The sequence below is a fragment of the Sorex fumeus genome, unplaced genomic scaffold, assembly GCF_029834395.1.
Source record: "Sorex fumeus unplaced genomic scaffold, SorFum_2.1 ptg000026l, whole genome shotgun sequence".
NCBI classification, from domain to species: domain Eukaryota; kingdom Metazoa; phylum Chordata; class Mammalia; order Eulipotyphla; family Soricidae; genus Sorex; species Sorex fumeus.
Window position 1 is genome coordinate 13,003,643 of NW_026606083.1, and position 24,353 is coordinate 13,027,995.

Sequence of the window (24,353 nt, forward strand, 5' to 3'; positions counted from 1 at the left end):
CCGCTGTGCTATCGCTCCAGCCAGTAGTTTCTTTTGTTTCTAGCTACAATTATCTGGCAACGTCATGGGTAGATGTTGACATGTACATCCTTTACCCACCAACGATATATTTTTTTAATTAGTGAAACACCATGAGGTACAGTTGTAGACTTACTAATTTTTGTGCTTGGGTTTTAGTTATACAATGATTGAGTACCCATCCCCCCACCAGTCTCCATTCTCCACAACCAATGATCCCAGTAGCCCTCCCATCCCCCCTCCCTCATCACCCCCTACCCCAGCCCGCCTCTGTGGCAGGGCATTCCCTTTTGCTCTCTCTTTCCTTTAGGGTATTGTACCCACAAAAGTTTTATTCCTTATTTGCAGTGTTTAAATTTTGTTAATTAGCAGAACATACTTTAACAAGGAATAATTTATTACTGTTAAAGCATTGTTATTGCTTAATGAATTAACTTGAATTTTGAAATTAAGCTATAAGAGAATTAATGTTCCTTTTTAATGTTCATTTAAATTGTTCTTACTCAGTAATTATCTATAAAAATAATAAATATTGAAAGCATTCAGGTTTGTTGCATCCCTATCCAACAGAGAATAATAATGTCTTTGATTATTTTAATGACTTGAAAATTATGAATATTTCTATCAAGTATTTATATTGTTTCATGTTTTACATATTTCCCCTTAGGTATCTCTTTAGTTTTAATTAAAACACTGTGTATTAGGATGTGCATAGGTTGCATAATTGATTTTCAGTCCTAAAAGAGCTTTACAACATCAAATAATTTCTGCCCAAGTTGTTTTAGTAATACTTCTTTTAAGTTAAAATAAAGGTACTTTCATAAAACTGGGCTGAGATTCTATCATGATTAATTCTTGAAACTATCTAATTTTAACTGAATTGATTTGCATGTAACACTGTGCAAATTTAAGGAGTACAAAGTGTTACTTTGATACATTTGCAGATTGTAGTTTACCTATAGTATTGTCTGTCACAGCAGTGATATTTTTCATCTTGTATGGTGCAATATTGTTGCTATAGTCACACCTGTTAGAGTAACTATTGCCAGGCAGACAAGAAATAGTATGTCCTTGTGAAGGTGGTAAAAAGGAATACTCTTTTGTGCACTGTTGGTAGGAATGTAAATTAGTGCTTCCACAATGAAAAGCCAACATGAAGATTCTTCAAAAAAATATTAGATCCATGGGCTGGAGAGATAACTCAATAGGTTAAGCACACGCTTACTTACTAGAGGCCCAAGTTTAACCCCAGAACTGCATGGTCTTCCAAGAACTGTTCGGAGCATACCACATGAACAGAGCCTGGAGTAGTCCCTGGGCACCACTGTGTTGTAGCTCCAAAATAAAGAATTAAACAAATAAAACTAGATTGCTGGGAGCTGGAGCGATAGCACAGCGGGTAGGCATTTGCCTTGTACGTGGCTGATCCGGGTTTGATTCCCAGCATCCCATATGGTCCCCCGAGCACCGCCAGGAGTAATTCCTCAGAGCAAATACAGGAGTAACCCATGAGCATCGCCGGGTGTGACCCCCCAAAAGAAAAAAAAACAAAACAACTAGATTGCTATGTGATCCAGCAATCCTACTTCTGAATATAATAAACCTAAAGGAAATGAAAAAGTAAGATTTACATAAGATACATACACTATTGTTCTTTATATCCCAAATATGAAAACAACCTAAATGTCCATTCACAGTTAAATGGACTTGTTTTTGGAGTTTGACAAATTTATTGGTAATTTAGTAAAGACATTCATTTCAGGCATTTCTCTCTTTCAACGTAGGTTAGTAATTCATCTGACTCAAAAGAACATGTTGGAGAGGATGTTACTTTAACAAACAATGAAATGAACTAAAACAAAAAGTTTGCCTACATTAAAGCAAGTTAAATTCATGTTTCTTTTATCTCTGACTATGTTTTAAAGATGTTTAACTGTCACATAAAAAAATCCACATACAATACAAAAATATAAAAAAAACCCTCTACAATCTAACAAAGCATATATGGTCAAGATCCATAAAATATTCTTGAAGATGCCATTATTTTGCTTTCAATAAATAAAATGTGCTTTTAAGAGGACACCGGCATGTATACACTTAAGATGAAGCACATTATTATATTAAATAAAACCTGTATTAATCTCAAATCAAGTTAGTAACTTATATGTTTTTGACAAAATTACAGAAAAGTGCATCTTCTCATTTTCCATCTTCATACAATGCTGAGTTTTCCTGTTTTGGTGTTTATACTTCTTTGAAAATAAAAACACCCTAATATTTATTTATGTACATTTAAATTTTTGGTGGTGGTCTATAATTTAAAAGAAGCAGCTTCTTTATGATTTTCCTCAAATTCCGGTGGAAATGCTTACAGAAACTAGCTAATAATAAAAACCGAGAGAACCACATTCAAAATACTGCTTTACTTTGGTAGCAAATGGCTGTTCTTTGAAGAATAATGAAGGCAGACAAGACCAATTAAGGTGAAATGGGCTATTTCAAATACTCAAGTTGACATAAATTTTTTAAAGAGTTAAGCATCTGTATCCACTGATAGCAATGCAATATCTAGTCCTATGACTTGAAACAAAAAAAAAGTCCATGGGGGAAAAAAGCTAATATTTAATTTTATCTAATATATGTTCAGTCAATAGTTTATAACATTTTCCTCCCAATACAGTACTCCCCTCTTTATAGGTTGTTCCTGAGAGCTAGACAGTTTAGCTAATAAGGGAGTTAAGAGAGTAATTGTTTACAGTTTAAATTGACAAAAACTTGTTGCTTCCCTCTTGTGTGCTAATAATTGTGTCTAAAAAACATATAATTCTTAAAAAGGTAACATTTCTAATTTTATTATATGTAACCTTTGGAAACTAACCACATGAAACTACAAAATTAGCAAATATCTTGAAATCTGTATCACTTGATCACTTGATACCCCGTTACTCATCGATTTACTTGAGCAGGTGCCAGTAACGTCTCCATTCATCCCTGTTGCGTGCTAGTGTAGCCCAATGGCATCTGCTCATTCTAGGAATATGCAGAGCCTCAAACCGATCATTCAGGGTCTTGACGAAGAAGTCTGACCATCTTGTAGGTGGGCGTCCATGCGATCTTTTGATGTCCTGTGGAATCCAGTCAGTAATGGCTCTAGTTCAGCGGTCATCTTTAAACCTCATTACGTGTCCAGCCCATCTGATTTTTGATGCCTTGGCAAATGAGACAGCGTCCCTGATTCTTGAGCGTTGACGGAGATTGGAACTCCGGATTCTATCTCTCATTTGAGTGAAGCGTGATATTCCAAGCATAGCTCTTTCAATTCCTCTTTGAGAGATCCGAATAGCATTCTCATCCTGTTTTCGTAGGGCCCAGGTCTCTGAGGCATATGTTAATGCAGGAAGAACAGTGGAATCGAAGAGATGTGCTCGGAGCTGGTGGTTCTTTGTCCTCTTAGTTATTTCTTCAATGCTCTTGAAGGCATTCCAAGCCGCTCTCTTCCTCCTGCGTAACTCAGGTGCCAGGTCATTCATCATGTTGATTTCTCGACCTAGGTATATATAACTGTTGCATTTGGAAATGGTGGTTCCGTTAAGAGTGAATGGAACATCAAGAACAAGACTGTTTCTCATGAACATTGTCTTTGTGAGATTCAGTTGTAATCCGACCTTTCCACACTCATGGTCGAAGTCGGTTAGCATTTGTGCCATTTGGCTGATGTCCAATGGAGACGTTACTGGGCCCGCTCGAGCAAATCGAAGATCAACGAGAGGGCCTTTTTTTTTGGCTGATGTTTGGTGTTATTAGAACGATGTCATCAGCAAAGCGGAGATGGTGTAGTTGCCGACCACTTATCTTCACTCCCATTCCTTCCCATTCCAGTCGTTGCATGATGTTCTCGAGGGTGGCACTGAAGAGTTTCGGTGAAATGGTGTCACCCTGCTGAACCCCTCTCTTGACATCAATGATCACTTCTTTGTAGAATGGTGAGATCCTGGTAGTGAATTCGTAATAGAGCTCACGGAGGATCCTGATGTATTGAGTTTGAATGCCCTGATTGGCTAGGGCTTCTATGACCGCTTCCATCTCAACAGAATCAAAGGCCTTCTTTAAATCAATGAACATTAGACAGAGCAGCATCTTGAACTGAGAAACCTCAATGAGCTTAGTTATCGTGTGGATATGGTTGATGGTGCTGAATCCTTTTCGGACCCCGACTTGTTCCCATGGTTGTCCTTTATCTAGTGTTCTGCCAATCCTATTCAGGATGACTCGAGTGAACAGTTTGTAGATGACAAACAATAGGCAGATTGGGCAAGAGTTGCCAATGTCGTGGATGTCTCCCTTCTTGTATAGTAGTACAGTCTTGCTGTTTTTCCACTGGGATGGAAACTTGCATTCAGACAGGTAACGTGTGAAGAGCTGAGCCAGTGTATTGATGAGTACTGATGGTAAGTACTTCAGATGTTTGGGTCTGACCTTGTCTGGGCCAGGTGCTTTTTGTTTCCTTACCGATGAGATGGCATGTGAATTTTGAAAGGGAGAACATTGGGAATGACATATCCATCCTGCGGAATTTGGTATGTGGGCAAGTGGACGTGGCTATTAAAGAGATCTGAAAGAGAGGGATAGACATAGAAAGATTGCATTCATCTGGGGGATATAAAGTAACAAAGTAAGAGATTAATACCCAAGAATAGCTGAGATCAGCACCAGGAGGATTACTCCATAACTTAGAGGCCAGCCGGGTATCCTAGAGGAAAGGGCAGTTCAGATAGAGAAGGGAGCACCAAATAAAGGATGTTTGGAGGATCCTCCCAGGAGGGGAGATGCATGTCGAAAGTAAACTATGGACTGAACATGTTTGCCACTCAATGCCTCTTTTGCAGACCACAACACCCAAAAGGAGAGAGAGAACACAGGGGATTGCCCTGCCACAGAGACAGGGGGGATGGGGGGATGGGGGTGGGAGGGATATTATCCATGGTGGTGGAAAATGGGCACTGGTGGAGGGATGGGTATCTGATCATTGTATAATTGAAACCAAAGCACAAAAAATTGTAAATCTACAAGTTTAAAAAAAAATAAAATACAATAAAGGGAAAAAAAAAGAGATCTGAGTAGAAGTCATGAATAATCTTCTCCATTGCCCTTCTGGAAGATGTAATAGATCCATCAGGATGTCAGAGGGCAGTCATCTTGGTCTTGTAGTTGGAAAAGGACAGGCAGGCATTACGAATGCTTTTCCCAGCTTCTGCCACATCTACCAGCACTGCTGCTCTCCTGTCTTTGAGGTCATCCTTGATCACTTCTCTGCAATGTTTTGACAGCTCGGACGTTCGCTTGTGGTTGCCTGAGGCATATGCCAAACTGTGTTGACGAATAAGTTCAAGAGTGTTCGAAGAAAGGCAGTTTTTTGTGGTTATCTCTCTCTTGGCATTCCTCGCACAATCATGGAGGTGCTGAATCATTCGATCGTATTCCTCATCATTGTTGTCAATGACGGCATCTTCCCACGTTGCCGCAACAGAGCCAAAGAGCTCCCAGTTGGTGGTTGTTCTGGGAGTTCTCTTCTTAAACTTTGCATTCCTTTCTCCCCATTCTGTGAGGTAGAATTTTTCATGAAGGAGATGGTGGTCCGATCCCGTTTGGAATTTTGGGACAACAGCAACATCTGTTAGGCAAAACCGCCGATTGAATATGATGTGGTCTATTTCATTGTAGAACCGTATAGAAATCTCTGTGTAAAACACAAATTACCTCTAAATTCTAACTCTCATTTATTAGTATACCACTCAATCTTAAAAAAAAGAAAAAGAAAGAAGCAACTCCAAAGATAGTCTTATACCACTCTTTAAAAAGGAAACTGTTCCTTTTAACTTTACACCCACCCCATAACCCCAATTTCAAAACACATCATTTAATTATCTTGGTCATGGAGATTTCCAAGGCGAGACTTTATATTTCTCTCCCATAGTTTCTGGTTATCAGAAAACCCATGTTTTCCTTTATTGAAGGAGTTTGGTCCAGCTGATGTTGGTGTGTCCCTTCCAGTATTCTTCATCCTCATCTTTGCTTCTGGAGGCATTTCCTCTAGTTCACTATCTTCATCTTCCTTAAAAGCTGCTGCTACTGAAAGTGTTTTTGGAGCAAGAGTTGAAACTGTTTCTTTTGGCTTACTCGAGCCAAGTTTGATGGATATAGCTGAGGCTTTCTTTGTCGTCTGACTACCTATGGCAAATCCAAACTTGGAGATCTTTATAGGCTTTGTTGGGAGGTCTGTAGCTTCATCTTCAACAGATCGCTTCTCAGTGCTGCGACTGGAACTTTCCCCTCCATTACTGGAAGAAACAGTCTTAGTTTTCACAGGTTTTTGTGCTTCTTCTTCAGGTCCTCCTGCGGCTCCAGCTCGCTGTGGCTTCTTGGGCTTGTCTTCTCTCCTGCCTTCCCATCAGCCACTTTCCCCACCACAGCCAGTTAAATAGATTTTTTAAAAATACAGTGGAATGTTATTCAGTCGTGAGGAGTGAGGATATTCTACCATATATGTTGTACTCAGGCCGGGTGGTGGGGATAGAGGGAGATGAGTCAGGGGACCATATGGAGTGCTGGGTGTCAGTCCCATGCAAAGCAAGCACCCTCTCTTACTTACTATCACTCCAGCATCACAAAATAATTGTCTTAACCTGTCTTGTCAGAATTCTGACATGGGTCTCACAAGGCTAAGTGAAAGCACTGTTAAGGTTTTGAGAATAGTTGTTTAGCTCGCTTTTGATAGCTGCTACAGGATGGCTGCTTTTATTTGGCTTTTCACCCCCTTCTTTTGTCTTTAAATCTGTTAGAGTTAGTTGAATCCTTCTACCATAACACAACCCTGCCCTCCACCCAGTCTCTCTTTTCTAACTTTAAGGACTTTTTATCATTACCCTGATCTCACCCAGCTAGCCTGGAATATCGTTATTTTCAGATCAGCTGCCAAGGCACCATGCAACCTTAATTCCACTTTTCTCATAGCCTATCCAGATTCTATTCATGGTTTCTAGGAATTAGGACATACATATTTTGGAGGAGGATATTCTGTCCCTCACAGAAAAAGGGGTAAGGGAAGAATTATGTTTTGAGCACAAAGGAGTTAAAGATGTTCTCAAGTAATTAATATTTGGAGTTTCTCCTTACATACATTCAGTTACCCACCAATAATGTTTTGGAATGTCTACTGTGTGCAGACATTATTATTTAGAGAATGGGCAGCTAGTAGTTAAAAAAAGATAATCTAGATGTAGATCACATACAAGAAACAGTAAACTATACAGCAGATTCCGCTGAATCTTATGGAGGAGAGATAGAGAAAAGGATGCTGTTCTGGGTAGACACATCAAAAACGGTCCCTCCATGAGTCATGATAAGCTTGCAAGCAAACACATGAAAGGAGAACCAAGATAGATGATGAAAGATAAATTCAGGCAGATGAAAGAGCTCAAGGACAAATTCAAAGATTGCTGAGATAGGTGGTGGCATTTCAGGGTTGACTTTGAGGCTGGGGATGTGTACGTGGCCTTTGTTCTGTGCTGTAACTTTACTATATGAGCTGCTTAGGGGTCCACCAACATTTTTTTCTCCTCAATATCCCAAGAAGTAAATATTCTGGGACCCACAGGATCTGCAGGATTATGTGGAGAAAATGACAGCATTATTTTCATAGAATCCTGGATTTGCAGCCAGGGATATTTTGTGCTATCTTCCACTGGACACTTACATGTCATGTGAGCAAAAAAGACATTAGATGTGGGGATGGGATATGCCATGTCAGGGGCATGAAATAGGCTGCTCAGACATCTACTTCTTTCCAGGCATCAGTGGGTAGAAGGGACAGTAACTGGCCTTTGTTTGGGAAAGATGCCTGGAATTACCTAGGACACTGGGCTTCTGGAAACTTCGCTATCTGGAATGGCTTCACATCTGTTGTGATTCCACATCTTCCTCTCTCCAGAATGAAGTTCACAGTCTGAACACTTGTGCATGATGAGGCCTCTGTGAAGTGCTATTCTAAACTGCTACAAGTTGGAGTAATTGGTTGTGCAGATCTGGAAATTGCTTTGAGACCAAGCAGTGGTGAAAGTGGAAGGCTCTTGTGAGAAATGTTAGCACAAGTTTAACTAGCTGCAGAGACTGGTTGTGGAAGCCACATAGTTCCTAGAAGCTGGACAGTGAGGGAAAGGCACTCCTGCAGTCTAGAGAGGAGGGAAGCCCACTGAAAACCATCAACTAAAGCATCAGGAAAATAGATTTTTTCCTGGGAAATAGTGATCTTTTTTAGAAGGTTTCCAGGCTTAGTGTTCAATTTGCTGGCCGATTTCTCTCCACTGTAGTCAAAAGTAAGAGGAGAAATGCCTCTTCTGCAAACCACAGCACCCAAAAGGAGAGAACGAAAGGGAGTGTCCTGCCACAGAGGCAGGGTGGGATGGGGGATGGGGGGGGTGGGAGGGATACTGGGATTGGTGAGGGTGGAGAATGGGCACTGGTGGTGGGATGGGTACTCGATCATTGTATGACTGAAACCCAAGCACAAAAACTTGTAAGTATACAACTGTATCTCATGGTGTTTCACTAATAAAAAAAATTTTAAAAAGCAAGAGGAGAGGAGTATGTTGAGGAATAGTTGTTAATAATAAGAAATCTAGGATTTACTTGGGCTGGAGCAATAGCACAGCAGGTAGGGCATTTGCCTTGCAAGCGGCCATTATGGCCGACTCGAGTTCGATTCCTCTGCCCCTCTCAGAGAGCCCGGCAACCTACCAAGAGTATCTCTCCCGCATGGCAAAGCCTGGCAAGCTACCCGTGACGTATTCAATATGCCAAACACAGTAACAATTGTCACAATGGAGACATTACTGGGCCCCCTATAGCAAATCGATGAAAAACGGAGGACAGTGACAGTGACAGGATTTACTTGTTTGGAGAATTCCTCAGGACAAATTATGTTAACATAAATAAAAATTAGTCATTTGAAAAAGTGAAAATATAGTGCCCAGTAATTTCATTTCTTGACATCTATCCTTAAGACATAAGAAATTAATTCAAAAAAAATATGGGATGGGGGATGGAGGGTGGAAGGGATACTGGGATCCATGGTGGTGGGAAATGGGCACTGGTGGAGGCATAGGTATTTGATCATTGTATAATTGAAACCCAAGCACAAAATTTCTAAGTCTACAACTGTACCTCATGGTGTTTCACTAATAATAATACTAAAAAAAAGATATAGGCCCAACTGTATGCTTTGAAGCATTTAGTACAAGAGCCAAGGTACGGAATGCAAAGGACCAGTGATGGAGAGCAGGCCCAATTAATGGACAAAAGCTTGTGATATGTACACACAATGGAATACTACAAAAATGTAAGAGAAAAAGATATCTTGCAGTCTGCTACAATGTGGATGGAGCTGGAGGGTATCCTGTCATGCAAAATAAGTCAGAGGGCAATGGACAAATACAACATGGTATCACTCATCTGTGGGACAAAGAGAGACAAAACAAGGGAATGAGTAGTATCAAATGATGACAATCCTTTGACCCTGGATTTCAAAACTCAGATCACCAAGCAGTGAGGGAAGTTGGGGGAGGATGGAAGAATGGGACTAGAGATGACACAGACAGGAACAGTGCCGGAGGATCCGGGGCACTTGCATGGTGGTAAAGGTGCAGTAACTTTGTATGTCAATACTGCAGATGTTAACATTATTGTGACAATGTTACTTAACTCTAATAAAAATTATGCATAAAAAGAAAAGGATTCCAAGCAGACAATAAATACAGGGAAAGGGCAGGAGAAAATGGTCTGAAGATGAAATGAAAAACATGACTATAACGACCTTTCCCCAAAAAACCAAACAAAAGACTCTCTAAAGAAATGAGGGACATCATGGGTCCCGAACGGGAAACATTAGGTCTTCTAAGGTGGGCTATACTTCCACATCTTTATACAAAAGTCCAACCAGAAAACTGTATCTTGAAGAGATATGCAGTATGGTTACTGTCTAGTGGAGTCAATGCAAATAGAATTCAAAGAAGAGCCATGAAGTTTTAAAAATCACTATAGAAGCAGCATCAATGCAAACAGCAAGAAATAGACAATAAAGGTGAAAAATTGGGGCCAAGGCCCATCTTCTTTCTGCCCTAGGTCAGTTAGTCCATCAATATTCGAACCTGGACTTGGCTTTCTCTGCGTACATGCCCCAGTCATCCTCTAGGACCCTGGGATGGTCACCATCCCTGAGCCTGTTCCTGTTTGTCCCCAACACTATGCTGGCCTTCTTCCTCCCCCTGATTGTAACCCCCCCACACCAGGTACTCGTAGGGGGCATGGCCTCTTCAGAAGTGGGCTTGGCCTCTTCAAAGTGGGCTGCGCCTAATTTGGGACTGACCAACGCTCACACTGCCGCAGGTAATCTACTCATACCCAGCAATCTCAAGTAACCTCTCAGTCTCCATACCTCTACACCAACATGAAGAAACAACACAAATCTCTACCATGTGGGGAGGACGATGAAAAGAGACCAGAAGCCTCAGTAGGTGCTATTCACCTAAGGGACCTCTCTGAGAAAGAATTCAGGTATGAAATAATGAAGATGTTCAAGGAACTCAATGAAACAGTGAGACAGATATCCAATAAATTAAAGGAGGATATGAAAGAAAAAACCAAGAAATTACGGGAAGAAATGAGAGCAGAAATTCACTATATGGCTAAACTCTCACTCAAACTCGAAGGAACAGTAAACTATTTTGTGGATAAACAGCAGTTCTGGAATTTTTTAGACTCAAAACCAAACCTAAAAGAAGGGCTAAGGGGGCTACCATAAGACAAGAAAAACCCTACAAGCACAACAGACCCTAACAGAAAGATGACACAAAACCCCATAACAATAATCTCTCTCAACATCAACAGTCTAAATTCATCAATTAAGAGACACAGTAGCAAAATGGATTCAGAGACAGAACCCAACATTCTGCTGCCTACAAGAAACTCATCTGAACAGAGCAAACACAGACTCAAAGTTAAAGGATGGAAAACAATCCTGCAAGCAAACAGCAACCTCAACAAAAGCTGGGGTGGCCATACTAGTATCTGACAACATAGATTTCAGGTTGAAAAAGATTAGAAGGGACAGCTAAGGACATTTTCTATTCATCAAGGGATACATACAACAGGAAGAAATCACACTCTTAAATGTATACGCACCTAAAGACGGAACAGCTAAATATTTAAAACAACTGCTAACAGATTTTAAGGAGGACATTGCTAGCAAAACAATAGTAGCCGGAGACTTCAACATCACCTTATCACCTCTGGATAGATAAACAAGAACAAAACTCAGCAAGGAAACACTGGCTTTGAAGGAAAAAATAGAAGAGAGAGGGCATATAGACCTATACAGGACTTTACACCCCCAAAAGAAAGAATATACATTCTTCTCCAGTGCACAAGGAACATTTTCCAAAATAGACCATGTGCAAGGCCACAAAACATACCTCAATAGAATCAGGAAGATAGAAATAGTATCAACAATCTTTCCAGATCACGATGCACTGAGAATAGAAGTAAATCACACACAGACACGGAGAAACAAATCAAACACCTGGAAATTGAAAAACTCAATGTTGAACAACAAGTGGGTCAGGAAGGAAGTCAAGGACGAAATCAAAAGATACCTGGAAATAAATGAGGATGAAGACACGAAATACCAGCACCTATGGGATGCAGGTAAAGCTATATTAAGGGGAAAATTTATAGCTCTGCAAGCATTTCTCAGAAAGGAAAAAAGGGCCCACATAAACAACTTGACTTCAAATCTCAAGATCTTAGAAAAAGATCAACAATGAAATGGAAGTATGGAATATTTATAATGGAGGCTATTAATAAAAGTATTATAGAATGAAAAAAATGGATCAATAAAAGGAGCCCAAATCAGGCAGAAGGAAAGAGATAATAAAAATTAGAACAGAAATCAATGACATGGAGACCCAAAAAACAATCCAAAAGATCAATGAAACCAAGAGCTGATTCTTCGAGAAAATAAACAACATGGATAAACCATTAGCAAGATTCACAAAGAAAGTGAGAGAGAGAACCCTAATAAATCGAATCAGAAATGAGAAGGGGGATATCACAACAGAAACCAATGAAATTCAAAAGTTCATCAGAGACTACTTTAAAAGTCTGTATGGCACAAAACAAGAGAACCTAGAAGAAATGGATAAATTCCTGAATTCCTATAATCTCCCAAGGCTGAATCAAGAAGATCTAGAGTATCTGAATAGATCTTTTAACATCAAGGAACTTGAAACTGTAATCAAAAGTCCTACCAAAAACAAAAGCCCATGTCCAGATGGATTCACTAGCGAATTTTCCCAGACATTTAAAGAGGACCTATTGCCAGTTCTTCTCAAGCTTTTCCAGGAAATTGAAGAAACAGAAATGCTCCCAAACAGTTTCTATGAAGTCTACATCTCTCTAATACCAAAAGGAAACAAAGACACCACAAGAAAACAAAACTACAGGCCGTTATCCCTGATGAACACGGATGCGAAGATTCTCAAAAAAATATTAGCAAATAGAATTCAACAACTCATCAAAAAGATCATACACCATGACCAAGTGCTATTCATCCCAGGGATGCAAGGATGGTTTAACATTCGGAAATCAATCAACATAATCCACCATATCAACAAAAGAAAAGATAAAAACCATATGATCGTATGAATAGATGCAGAGAAAGCATGTGACAAGATCCAGCACCCATTTATGATGAAAAACCTCTCCAAAATTGGTATAGAGGGGACTTTCCTCAATATAGTCAAAGCCATCTACCACAAGCCTACAGCAAGCATCATCCTCAATGGGGAAAAACTGAGAGCCTTCCTTCTAAGATCAGGGACGAGACAAGGATACCCACTCTCTCCACTGCTGTTCAATATAGTACTGTAAGTATTCACCATAGCGGTTAGGCAAGAAAAAGATATTAAGGGAATTCAGGAAGGAAAGGAAGAAATCAAGCTCTCACTATTCGCAGATGATATGATACTATACGTAGAGAACCCTAAAACCTCTACCCAAAAACTCCTACAAACAATAGACTTGTATAGTAAAGTTGCAGGCTATAAAAATCAATACCCAAAAGTCCATGGCTTTCCTATACACAAATAGTGAAAGAGAAGAAAGTGACATGGAAAAAAATCCCATTCACAATTGTGCCCCAGAAAATCAAGTACCTAGGAATCAGCTTAACTAAGGAAGTAAAAGACCTGTACAAAGAAAACTACAAAATGCTAATTCAGGAAATAAAAGAGGACATGAGAAAATGCAAAGATACCCCCTGCTCATGGATCGGGAGAATTAACATTGTCAAAATGTCAAAACTTCCCAAAGCATTGTACAATTAAATGTGATCCCTATAAGGATACCCATGACATTCTTCAAAGAAATGGAGCAAACACTCCTGAAATTCATATGGAACAATACCCCCCCATGAATAACTAAAGCAATTCTTGGGAAAAAGAAAATGGGAGGAATTAACCTCCCTAACTTCAAATTCTAGTACAAAGCAGTAATAATTAAAACAGCATGGTACTGGAACAAAGTCAGAGCTGTAGACCAATGGAACAGGGTTGAATATACTGACATATCCCCCCAAACCTATGATCATCTAATCTTTGATAAGGGAGCAAGAAATGTGAAGCGGAGCAAGGAAAGCCTCTTTAACAAACTGTGCTGGCAAAACTGGACAGCTACATGTAAAAAATGGGCTCAGATCTCTGCCTAACACCATGACAAAAGTAAGATAAAAATGGATTAAAGTTCTCAACATCAGACCGGAATCCATAAGGTACACTGAAGACAAAGTTGGCAAAATCCTCCACGACATTGAAGCGAACGGTATCTTCAAAGATGTCACACCACTTGCCAAGCAAGTGAAAACAGAGATAGGCAAATGGGACATCTTAAACTAAGAAGCATCTGCACCTCAAAAGAATCAGTGACCAAAATACAAAGAGAGTCTACAGGATGGGAAAGGATATTCGTCCAATACCCATTCAACAAGGGGTTTATATCAAGGATATACAAAGTATTGGTTGAACTCCACACGAAGAAAACACCCAACCCCATCAAAAAATTGGGTGATGAATTCATCTGAGCAACACAAAGTAACAAAATAGGAGACTAACACCCAAGAGTAGTAGAGTACCAGGTTTTAAGTACCAGGAGGTTCACTCCCTGACTTGGAGGCCAACCGCACACGCTGGGGAAAAGGCAGCTCAGATAGAGAAGGGAGCACTAAATAAAGGGTGTTGGGAGGATCTTTCCAGGATGGGAGATGTGTGCTGAGAGTAGACTCTAGACCGAACATGATTGCCACTCAATGCCTCTTTTGCAAACCGCAGCACCCAAAAGGAGAGAGAGAACAAGGGGGAATGCCCTGCCACAGAGGCAGGGTGAGTTGGGGGGATATGGGGGGTGGGAGGGATACTGGGATCAGTGGTAGTGGAGAATGGGCACTGGTGGAGTGATGGGTATTTGGTCATTGTATAACTGAAACCCAAGCACAAAAATTTGTAAATCTACAACTATACCTTATGCTCTTTCACTAATAAAAATCTAAATAGAAAAAATTGGGCAATGAAATGAACATAAACTTTCTCAAAGAAGAAATCTGAATGGCAAAAAGGCACATGAGAAAATGCTCTACATCACTAATCATCAGGGAGGTGCAGATCAAAACAACAATGAGATATCATCTCAGACCACAGAGACTGGCCCATATCCTAATGAACAACAGCAACAGGTGTTGGCGTGGATGTGGCGAGAAAGGGACCCTCCTTCACTGCTGGTGGAAATGCCGACTGGTTCAGCCCTTTTGGAAAATAGTATGGACGATTCTCAAAAAATTAGAAACATTTGACTCAGCAATACCACTCCTGGGAATATATCCCGGAGAGGCAAAAAAGTATAGTTGAAGTGACATCTGCACCTGTTTATTCATTGCAGCACTGTTTACAATAACCAGAATCTGGAAAAAACCCGAGTGCCAGAGAACAGATGACTGGTTAAAGAAACTTTGGTACATCTACACAATAGAGTATTATGTAGTTGTTAGAAAAGATGAAGTCATGAAATTTCCATACAAGTGGTACTACATGGAAAGTATCATGCTAAGCAAAATGAGTCAGAAAGAGAGGGACAGACATAGAAAGATTGTATTCATCTGGAGAACATAAAGTAACAAAATAGGAGACTACACCCAAGAATAGCTGAGATAAGTACCAGGAGGTTTACTCCATGGTTTGGAAGTCAGCCGCATACTCTAGGGGTAAAGGCAGCTCAGATAGAGAAGGGAGCACCAAATAAAGGGTTTTGGCATGATCCTCCCAGATTGGAGATGCACATTGAGAGTAGACTATAGACCGAACATGATTGCTACTCAATGCCTCTTTTGCAAATCATATCACCCAAAAGGAGAGATAGAACAAAAGGGAATGCCCTGCCACAGAGGGAGGATGGAATGGGGGAGGGATGGGGGTGTGGAAGGGATTATTGGGATCATTGGTGTGGAGAATGGGCACTGGTGGAGGGATGGGTATTCGATCATTGTATAACTAAAACTCAAGCACAAAAACTTCTAAGTCTACAACTGTACCTCATGATGTTTCACTAATTAAAATTTTAAATTAAAAAAGAAAAAAAGAAGAATGGGGGCCAGGAAAATGGTTGCAAGGACTGGTGCACAGGGCCAGCATGTGTTGTACCTCAAGTTTGGTCCCTGGCACAGCCCTGGGACTGGCACTGCTGACTAGTGAGGCTGAGCACTGAACCATCAGGCACACACAACCAGATAAAGGATCATGGTCTTGGTCCTCAGCCCCCTAAGCAATGCTTATGAGCACCCCTCCTTAAAAGTACGAGACTCAGAACCCTCAAATTTATCTATGAAGAAGAAAAAATAGCACAGCGGGGCTGGAGCGATAGCACAGCGGGTAGGGCGTTCGCCTTACAAGCAGCCAACATGGCCGACCCGAGTTCGATTCCTCCACCCCTCCTGGAGAGCCCGGCAAGCTACCGAGAGTATTCGGTATGCCAGACACAGTAACAACAAAGTCTCCAATGGAGATGTTACTGGGCCCGCTCGAGCAAATCGACGATCAACGGGAAGGCCTTTACCTTTACCTTACCTTTTACGGTAAAGGGAGGATGAGTAAGAAGGCAGAACCAGAACCTTGAGGGCAAAGCCAAAATGGAAATGAATCAGTCATAAGTTCTCATCAGGGAACTATTGGTATATAGCTCAAGTGTCCATTGTCACCGTCAGAAATGCCATTGGCTGGGACTTCTACAAACTTCCTGTCTGACCATTTCTGAAAGGAAGAGTCTGTTCTCTCTGCGGCCATGATGACAGGGCCTGGACCAGATAACTAGCCTCATGCTTCATAAGACTTGAGAAACCACAGTGCAGAAAGCTCCTCCAGACTTCTACCTGATTTGAATGATAAGAGAAAATAAAATGTGAGACCTGGTCTGTATGAGACCCACATGTTTGTCTTTTGCATGCTGGAGATCAGTATGTTTTACATGCAGGAGAAACAAGTTGAGAACAAAAGTGGGCTGTAGGAGCCCGATGATAAAAATGACAATGAATGCTCCTTGACTCTGGACAGTCATGCCCTTGAGTAATCTCTACTGATCTGTAGAGATAGCACAGTAGGAGCAATGGCATGTAAATGATAAGACTAGGCTATCGAAAAGATAACAGTTTCTGCTCGGGCATGCCAAGTTGTGGGAATCCAGCTACCATCCCAGGACACTCAATCCACACTACATATGGATGGGTACATTAAGGAAACCAAGGACTATCAACCCCTACCCCAGATATTTGGGCTCCACTTAATCATTATCAAAGCTCTGACCAAGGTAAGAATTCTGCTTTCCTGGAAGCTATCTCACTTTCATAAATATATTGTGTTTCTGGCTGTCAATATTGTTTGTTTCCTCACAGCAAGAAATGGATGCTTTAAAAAATGCTTGATAAAAAGTGAGAGATAACTCAATGGACCAGGTATATAGCGTTACACGTTGGAAACCTAGATTTGCTCTCTGGCGCCATAGTCCTCCAAGCACCACTGGGAGCAAGCGACACTCCAGTGCTGAGTCATCAAGGGCAATTTCTAAACCTAATCTGTTGGTTTAGATAGTTGATTAGTAAGTATGATTTGTTGGGTCTTTTTATCTTTGATGGTGGTTATAAAGTGGTCAACATTTGTAACCCCATTTTAGCCATCACAGACAGTCATGGTCCCCTTTGACTTCATTTTGGTCAGGATAATTTTTTGTAGAAAGGGGCAGCTGCCCCAAATATCTGGTGGTTGGGAATGCGAACATAGGCTAATTTATGAAGGAAATCTGAGTGAAACAACTTCCATCATATCATAGGCTAATTTATGAAGGAAATCTGAGTGAAACAACTTCCTCAATATTAAAAAAATACTTTGATAACATCAATACTTAGTGAAGAATGTGGAGAAATTTACCTTTTAAAATGGCAACGAGATCAGAATGACCACTGCTGTCATTTTCATTCAATGTAATAAATATACTCCTACACAATAAGGCACGGTCATGGTCACGGTCATCCTGTTGTTTATCGATTTCCTCGAGCAAGCACCAGTAACCTCTCCTTCATCCTAGCCCTGAGATTTTATTTATTTATTTATTTGTTAAATTTTTATTAGAGAAGCACCATGAGGTAAAGTTGTAGACTTACAAATTTTTGTGCTTGGGTTTCAGTTATTCAGTGATCAAGTACCCATTCCTCCACCAGTGCCCGTTCTCCACCACCACTAATCCCAGTAGCCCTCCCCCCAATCCCCCCATCCCACCCTGCCTCTGTGGCAGGGCATTCCCTTTTGTTCTCTCTTTCCTTTTGGGTGCTGTGGTTTGCAAAAGAGGAATTGAGTGGCAATCATGTTCAGTCTATGGTCTATTCTCAGCGAGCATCTCCAATCTTGGGAGGATCATCCCATCACCCTTTATTTGGTGCTCCCTTCTCTATCCTAGCTGCCTTTTCCCCTACCATATGCGGCTAGCCTCCAAGCCATGGAGTAAACCTCCTGGTACTTATCTCTAGCCCTGAGATTTTAGAAAGTGCCAGATTTGAGGCCCTTTCAGGGTCAGGAGAATGAGAACCATCATTGTTACTGGTTTTTGGCATGTTGAATACGCCATGGGGAGTTTGCCAGATTCTGCCGTGTGGGCAGGATACTTTTGGTAGCCTGCCAGGTTCTCCAGAGTAAGAACTAGATGTCGTGCAGCCGCAAAGGTGGCCATGCGCTTCCGGGAGCTGGGTTTTATAGTCTCTGGGTCTTGGCTGTTGATGGGATTACACGGTGCCAGGGGCAGTGGTAGGTGTAACACCTACATACTGGAAGATGGGGGATCTGGGTGGAGGAGGCCCAGTCCCAATGTGAGCAGGCTCGGAGATCTACACCCTGGGTCCCGCACACCTGGGTTGCTCTGCTGGTTCCTTCATGTGTGAGGCTCATCTGAAAGTGTGGAGAGTGGTCTTAAGCATGGCTGTGGCTGAAACCGGAGGTCTTCAGCTGCCGGGGCTCTGCTCGGGGTGGGGAGGGAAACTCAACCCACCCTCCTCCAAGGGCCCCTGTGAGGACAGCCAGGCATGGATGCAGGAGAAGAACATAAAAGGATGGTGAGAGAAGAAAATAAAAGGATGGATATTGCAGGGCAAAAATTATCATTATTTATAGACAATCCCATGCTTTGTTTTTTAGATGACTTAGTGGATTCCTTTTGCGTTTGTGTGCAAATGCAAATAAAAGTTTCAGATGGACGGGTGTATGGTGCTGCCAGCAGGTCAACATATACCTGTGAGGCGAGTGCATCAGCAACCTGATGGTGCCTTTAGACTTCCAGATACCCCAAAATTGCTGCTGTGCCTTTGGCCAGACCCTAACAACTTGGGGCCAAGTTTACCAAGAAATTAAATGGCCAAAAGTTAGGTATGTGGGAGACACACCCACAAACTACCTCTGGCTCAGCTATATAAGCTCAACACAGGCAGAGGAAGGGTTGGAATGAGGGTGGGGAGGTTGGTAATACTGGGGAATCGGTGGTGGAAATGTGCACTAGTGAAGGAATGGGTGTTTGATGATTGTATGACTGAAGCTCAAACATGAAAACTTTGTAACTGTATCTCACGGTGAATTAAAAGATGGGGAAATAATAATAAAATAATAAAATAAAATTAACATTCAGAATAGAATAAAAAAAAGTAATGTGGAGATCAGCTACCATCCAGATCACACGGCACCTTCTCCCAAAAGGGAGCACAACAAGAAGCCCCAATAACCATGCCACTGGACTCCATGCCAGGCGGTTTCACATGGGGCAACTGAGAGGCAGGTGGCTGAGAACCCTTCCCGTCCCAAGGGGCCCAGTTCCAGCAGCCAAAAACCTCCACAACCCAACTACCGCCATGCTCAAGGCTGCCCCCTCACCCATGCACTCGGTGTCGAGCCTCACACATGAGTGAAGTCCTACGGAACCCAGGTAATGTGGAACTTTGTGACCTTGGATTCTGGGATCAACAAGACCAGCAGTGGAAATCCTCTGCCTGCTTTCCCCTGTCTCTGGTGACCCAGAGATCATGCCCAAAAGCCACCTTCTGCTGGCACCTGATAATCTCGTCATTGGCCACTGTCCAGATCACATTGCTGTTTCTCCCAAAAGGGAGCATAACATGAGGCCCCCATAACCACTCCACTGGACTCCATGCCAGGCTGTGTCACATGGGGCTACCCAGAGGGGGGCGGGTGAGAGCCCTCCCCACCCGGCTCCAGCAGCCAAAAACCTCTACAACCCAACCGCCACCAGGCTCAAGGCCACTCCCCATGCACTTTGGCCGAGACTCACATATGAGTAAACAGATTCCTGGGCTATAGGGCTGTGAAAGAAAAAAAAAAAACACTACTCTCTACCCTTTTTCCTTAATTACCATGCCACATTTGAGGGGGTTCAAATAGTAGGCAACAAATCATAAAGAAAAAAATATATATGCAAAAATACATATTTTCAGATATATATACTAAAGCTCAGCACCCAAACTTTAACAACATGTTAGTGATATCCTATATAATGTCTTAATGGCTCTTGCCAAAATCTTCACACTGTTTCCGATATGAACACTTTTTTGTAAGCATGTTCAGCAGTTCTTCATAACAGACAATACAAAATATATTATTTCCGTTGTGTTTTGGGACAGGAATTGGGGCTTGGAATGGAAACATCCTGAATTTGGTGGTGGGAAGGTGTAATGGTGGTGGGATTGGTGTTTGAATATTGAATGTAATCAAACATTGTGAACCAACTTATAAAATAAAAAAATTTTAAAAAAAGTAATGTGGAGTTCATGCCCAGTCCAATCAGCTTAATCAACGGCTGAATAAATAACAGTGCTCCTACATTATAAAAAAGAAAAAGTTTCAGATGGGAGCTGGTGCGATAGGACAGTGGGGAGGGCTTTTGCCTTGCATACGGCTGACCTGGGTTGGATTTCCGGCATCCCATATGATCCCCTGAGCACCACCAGGAGTGATTCCTGAGTCCACAGCCAGGAGTAACCCCTGAGCATTGCCAGGTATGGCCCAAAAAAGGCCAATAAATAAATAAAAAAATAAAATATTCAGGTATTCTCTCCACTGTTTCTTGTGCTGTCTTCTGGGGGCACAAATTGAAGCCCCTTTGACAAGTCAAAGCTCTCATAAGCGAACATGGAGTGGATCTGCTTAATTCTGTAAAACTAGAATGGTAAGCTCTGTTGGGTAAAGCTCAGAAAATGGATAGGACGGTACAGCCAGAACAGAATCTTCTGCAATCAGCAGGGGCAAACCAGAGAGGAAAATTATTTCCATGGGCTAAAATCTCATGCTTTGAATTTTGTCCCAGAAAGTTGACCTGTTTTCCTTAGTGACCTCCCGTAGTAACTATCTCGAATTGCTTGACTCAGAGTTGCATGTTGCATGGAAAAACAGAGGCAGATGAGCTGTAGACGCTTCACCATCTTGGTTTAATTAGTGTCCTGGTCACCTGCAGGCTTCTGTTGGGTAGAATGCTGAAGGATGAGTGACCTTTGCCCTCAGTCTTTCAGTGCTGCCTCTGTAACAGCCCAGAGCAATCTTACCTGAAACAGGATCCTCAATGGTAGAGATCTGGTTCACATTAGCACCTTCCAAAGCAAAGCAGTCAGAGTCCCCAGTTTGTTTCTATCTTTTTAAAGTTCTAAGGATTCGGTTATCCAATTTAATAAGTTAACATTAGACCCTTAAATCAAGCTGGCTCTTTACAAGCACCATGTAAACATTTGTTAAATAAAATAAAACTCTTGATAAGGCAAGGGTCATTTCTCTTGTTCCTTAAAAATGACATTCAGCCTTAGACTGCCATTTGTTATTACTTTGGGTAAGTCTTACCCAAGTGCCCTTTCATGTTAGGAAAATGGGTCTGTCGCTTTGCATCTCCTCTGAGCACTCCTTCGCCTTTGGTCTTCTGTTACTTCATTGGGCCAGCTAGGTTGCAGCTCATCTGTGTTTATCCCACTTGATGTGTGTTTTCAGACTGAGTGTTTTCTCAATTGGAGAAATAAGGTCAGCATCCACCTTTTCCTTTTCTTTTCTTTCTTTCTTTTCCTTTTTTTTTTTTTTTGCTTTTTGGGGCACACCTGGTGATGCATAGGGGTTACTCCTGGCTCTGCACTCAGGAATTACTCCTGGTGGTTCTCGGGGACTATATGGATGCTGGGAATCGATTTGATTGTTTCTTTCAATCATCTCCTTTATCATCCTTCACTGAAAAATCAAATAGGTATATGGTTAATCTAGTTACTCCTCTTTCCTTATCTCAACTTGCCTTTGTTATTTTCCAATTTTTGCTGCATTATATATGTGAAATAAAATATTCTATTTTATTTAGAAATTATTTTATCTAGAATATTTAGAAATAATCTATTTCTCTGATTGCTTCTGACTTCCCTTCTTTTAAGCAAAACATTAAACTTTAAATCTCAATTATTGTGCATTTTCCCTTTTCTCACTGTGCCAGGGATCAAACCCAGAACCTTACATAAGGCAAGTGCTCTACTCCTGAGCCACATCCCCTGTTCTCAGTTTTTGCATTATTTATTTATTTATTTATTTACTGCTTTTTGGGTCACACCCGGCAGTGCTCAGGGGTTACTCCTGTCTCTGCACTGAGAAATCACTTCTGGCGGTGCTTGCGGGGACCACATGGGATGCTGGTAATCGAACCTGGGTTGGTCACGTGCAAGGCAAACACCCTACCTGCTATGCTATAGCTCCAGCCCCAGTTTCTGCATTTTTTTAAATTTATAAAATAATTTATTGTTTTTTAGGTTTGTGTTCTCAAATCACAATAAAATATCTCCTTGTCTGTTTTAAGATTTATCTTTCATAAGCGCTGGGGATTGAACCCAGGTCTCATGCATGCAAATCCTGGGCTTTATTGCTGAGTTACTTCCCTGGCCAGTTTTATGATTTCTGATCATGAGTTCATTTTCAGGAAAGCTTTGATTGGTAGGAAACTTGAATGGCTCTGCCATCTAGATCGAAAAAAATTTTGAATTTTCTCCATTTGAGGTATTCCAGTTCTCCACCAAAACATTTCTGGGTCAGATAGGTTAGAGAAAACAGAATTTCAGCCTTTGTGAGAAAAACTCCATTCTCAATGATTCTCATATTTGACATTTATCCATCTAAATGACAAATCAAGATCATCTAGCTTTCCTTTCCTTTTTTCTGATACCCCGGGAATATTTTTATGCCATTCCACATTTTTTCCATTAAAGGTACAATCATGCAAATGCCTGTTTCAATGCATGGCATAACACAGGTTTGAGTTGTCATTTGGTTAGCTCTCTTAAAACCCCAGAATCCTGAAAGGAACACCTACCTCTAACATAATCCACTTCCCTCCAGTACCAGTTGGGGATATTCAGTTCATTTTTAGCTTGGAGATGGTGCTACTAGTCCATACCTAGCAGAACTCAGGAGATACTCCTAACTCTGTGTTCAGGAGTGACTCCGGTACTGCTCAGATCATATATGGCGCTGAAGATTGAACTAGGATCTGCAGCATGCGAGGCAAGAGCCGTAAATCCTGCACTATCTGGAGAGAGACGCCCATGATTTTTTGTTCTTTCCCTTAGTTAACCTATGGGAGTTATTTTACTTTCTTGCAAGAATCGGTGTGCATCTGAGAATGTTTACCTTGCAATAAGTTTTCATTTATTTGGTCGGTGGGGGTGGAGAGGATGGTGAGGGCCTCCCAAGCAGTGTTCAGAGATCTGGGGGCCACCCCCAATGATATTTGGCCAATGAACTAGTAGCTAGGAACGATGATTTGGAGCTGTTCAAGCCTTATGTCCAAAAGCTGTTTTTAAAATGTGCTTACTGAATTGAACACAATTGCAGAAAATGAGGTCTACAACTCCCCTTCTCTGACAAATGTTTCACTAGGTCCTTCTTGCTCATCTGATGCAAATATATGCACATGAAAAATATACTTTTGTTCTATAATTTACTTTTAAATAAATGTAAGACAATTAACTTTTATGGATTTTTTTCTCATTTAGTAATACTTAGGCCTAAAAGATATACTGTGTCATTCCACATAATTTCCCAAAGTCAAAGACCCCATTAATGTAATCAATTGCCAACTAACTATTTCACTGATAAACATCATTTAATCTGTGATCATTGATCCGTGTGCTACATCTGGATTTAAAGTTCCAGTGAATATAATGCTGTTCTGGGATTTTCGTTCTGCCAATCCATCAGCAGGTGGCGCCATTGTACAGACTTTGAATTTTGTGACCCAGGAAATCCGTTTCGGAGTAATTGCTCCTTTAAACATCTTCCCTCTCTAAGAGGTTTCTTTTTTTGCTGTTTTCATAGTCCAAGTAACAATGGTTCTAGGAATTCTTTTAAAAAATTAAAGGGCTAAATTTGTGTTAAACACAGGAAACAGACTGGAATCTTCCACGGAATATTAAGCATCAAGAAACTGCCATTCATATTTACATGTCTGTTTTGTCTACAAAGCAATCCCCACCCAAAAATAATGCCTATGATAGGAAATGACACATTTTGATATCTGCAGGATCAACACCTGTTTTGATTTAGACCACTATACATTCTTATCTTATTCTCTACAATTAAAAAATTTCTGCTCTGTATTAGCAAACACAAAACCCCAAATGAAAA

The 24,353-nt window shown here is 41.1% G+C and overlaps 1 pseudogene; it reads right to left on the reverse strand.

The window, feature by feature from the left end:
- Positions 1–5,935: 5,935 nt before the first annotated feature.
- LOC130023991 (PEST proteolytic signal-containing nuclear protein-like) lies at positions 5,936–6,492 on the reverse strand (annotated as a pseudogene).
- Between the last annotated feature and the right edge of the window lie 17,861 nt (positions 6,493–24,353).